The following is a 3,071-nucleotide window of genomic DNA, read 5'->3' as shown; positions in this document are numbered from 1 at the left end:
AATGTAATCCGTAAAAGGGGCTCTTGCTGAATTGCACTTTGGCCTTGAGCTAGTTGCCTAGGTCTTCCGTTTTCTCACTAGGGGAAGCAGTGATAACGTTGGCCTACCTCGAGGATCTGCAGGTTAAGTACGTTCTCTGGCGCTGGTGGTTGGGGGGATGGATTTTAATTCTGAGTGATGAAGTGAAATCTTAATGAAAAGAGACTTTCGGTAGTAAAGTCTGTCTTCCAGTATTAAGTATGTGTGTGTGATTTTTTTTAAGTGACTAATGCTTGAGGCAATTATACAAGCATAAAGAACTCTACAGATATTTCCTGTGCTGTCTAATGCTTACTACTTTGTTGGTGCCTAATCATAGTTAAGTTTGATGTGGCAGCAAAGCAAAGGTCTCCCTCCCCTCTCATAAAGTAGCTCAGTAAAAGAGGGGATTAAAGCTTATTTGTTATAATCCTTAACACCACCAAACCTCCGCTTTAATAATACAAGTTTATTGTCTCTAGTGGTTCACTGGGCATGTGTGGAGGGGCCGTGTTCTAAGGCTTAGGGGTAGGCCAGTCCCCCTGTTAGAGTCCCTGTTCCTTCGACTAAAGTCAGGGCTGAGCTGGATGATTCTGGGGGCTCCTCTGGCTTTGAAAGTTCTGATCTGTCCTTGTTAAAGTTACATGTCTCTAATCTAAAAGTGCTTTGCACCTAATCCACTTGTTTAGCAATTTTGGGGAAAGTGGTACTTGAAATCATTAGTTGTGGGCAAAATTAGTAATATATTCAGATACCATGCATAGCTTACTCATTTCTAAAGAATTGCAGTAAGTTCAGTAAGTAAGTAATGCTACCAAGTATATTTTCTGTCTTTGCTTCAGAGGGTAGTTTAATATCTTACGGATTTTCAAGGTCATCAGTGTGGACATTAATTTTCCCTAGACAGAAGACTTGATGTGGCATAGGTTTAATTAGCCCAAACATATGTTGACTTGGAAGTTGCTTTTTTGGCAATCCTCGCTTATTTTAGCTTTGAAACAAGGGACAAATAGGAAAATAGCTAATGCTAAAATTTTAGCTAAAGCGCAGGAAGAAGTGACTTGCTCAAGGTTTTGGTAAGAGAAGCTTGCAAGCAGGGATCAGCGCCCAGGTTGGGATTGGGAGTGTGACTGGATCAGGAAGTGCTTCCCAGGGGAGCAGGCCCGAGGGGAGCCAAGACAAGCAAGAAGGCCAAAGAAGGGTCTTTATTAGGAGGAGAGTTGTTTATGCAAAGAGCTAAGGAGGAGGTCAGATCAAGGCTCCTCCGGAGAACTGCACTTGGTTCAGAATGTCTGGTGTGTGTGAGGGGACAGGTAGGTTAGGAGCAAATCACGGATTTGCTGAATAGAAAGGGAAGTCACTTAAAAGTCCTAAGCAGAAAAGTGACATAAGCCAAATTTGCCCATTTAAGAAGATCACTCTGACAGCAATGTCAGAGTCTGGCTTGGTGAGCACTGAGCCTGAAGCCAGCTAGGAGGCTCTTTTTACAGATGGGACCTGAAGATTCGAATCGGGACAGCAGCAGCAGGATAAGACAGAGAGGCAGATTTCTCCTTCACAGATAGATTTAATACGATTCCAACCAATATCTCGGAGGGATAGTTTCCAAACTTCACAATGACTCTAAAGTTCATCTGTAAGAATAAATATGGAGGGATGGTCAAGAAAATAGGGTGGAAAAAAGGAATCCTGAAGTGGATGGAACTTGCATTAACAGATATGAAAACATAAAGCAACATTTTAGAAGCGATGCCAATATAGAAATAGATGTCTGTTGTTGAGGTTTCTATCCTTATCCACTGATCAAAGTACGTATAAGTATTTAGATGATCGCTAAGGTATCATTTCAAATTGTGAAGGGGCACGAGAGACCTTTCCCGGGGTTATGGAAATATTCTCTACCTGCACAGAGGTTTGGTTTCCATGGGGTGTATGATTTCTCAAAACTCACCAAAGGGTACACCTAAGAGTCACGCATTTCACTATATGTTCGTTTTACCTAAAAACCAAATTAAACATTGAATTTACCTAAAAACCAAATTAAATACTGAATTTAATAGCTAATAGTTAACGATAAGCATGTGAAAGCATGTAGGGATGAATGCTTATTTTGAAACTTACTTTGAAGTGCATACAAAATTAAGATGGGCTGATTGATGGATAGATGTAGGCTTAAGTCACTAGAGCAAGCTGTTAACAGTAGTAGAACCTAGGTGATCGGGAACAGGTCTTTTAGTTTTTATGTTTGGGAATTTTTTTTTTTAATTTTTTTTTCAACATTTATTTATTTTTGGGACAGAGAGAGACAGAGCATGAACGGGGGAGGGGCAGAGAGAGAGGGAGACACAGAATCGGAAGCAGGCTCCAGGCTCCGAGCCATCAGCCCAGAGCCTGACGCGGGGCTCGAACTCACGGACCGCGAGATCGTGACCTGGCTGAAGTCGGACGCTTAACCGACTGCGCCACCCAGGCACCCCTATGTTTGGGAATTTTTATAATGAAATGAGAAAAGTATAGTTGGCAGAAGGAAGAATCCAGATCATTGTAATCACGACTAGTATTTACTGAGTGCTCACTCTGTGCCAGGCACTGTGCTGGTGCTTCGTGTACAGTGTATCTTTTAATGCACACAGTAACCTATGAGGTGAGACAATTCTATCCTCTCTATTGTACAGGTGAAGAAACTGAGGCCCATAAAGGTGAAGCGACCTGCCCAAAGTGACTCAGTCCACAAGAAGCTAGTGTCCAGGCTGTACATGGAATCAGATAGAAAAGTGGGATAATCTTGCTAGTAGTTGATCTAAATTAGACTGTAGTAGCACCTGGAGTAACCTAACCCCCAGGCCCACACACTTTATGCCTCCTCCTTGCAGTCCTTCTGGGATGGCTCCCAAACTTCTGGCAAGCCCAACTGAGATACAGAGGTGGTCGGTAGAGGCTTGTGGGAAGTGATGTGGTACGGTGGAGGTGACGGAGAGAGATGATGAGTTTGCTGTTGTAGATGCGGATTTAAGATGTCTTTGAGACATCCTGGGAGAGATGGGGACAGCAGG

This window comes from Prionailurus bengalensis, chromosome X (assembly GCF_016509475.1).
Source record: "Prionailurus bengalensis isolate Pbe53 chromosome X, Fcat_Pben_1.1_paternal_pri, whole genome shotgun sequence".
Lineage (NCBI taxonomy): Eukaryota > Metazoa > Chordata > Mammalia > Carnivora > Felidae > Prionailurus > Prionailurus bengalensis.
This window is presented reverse-complemented; position numbering follows the sequence as displayed.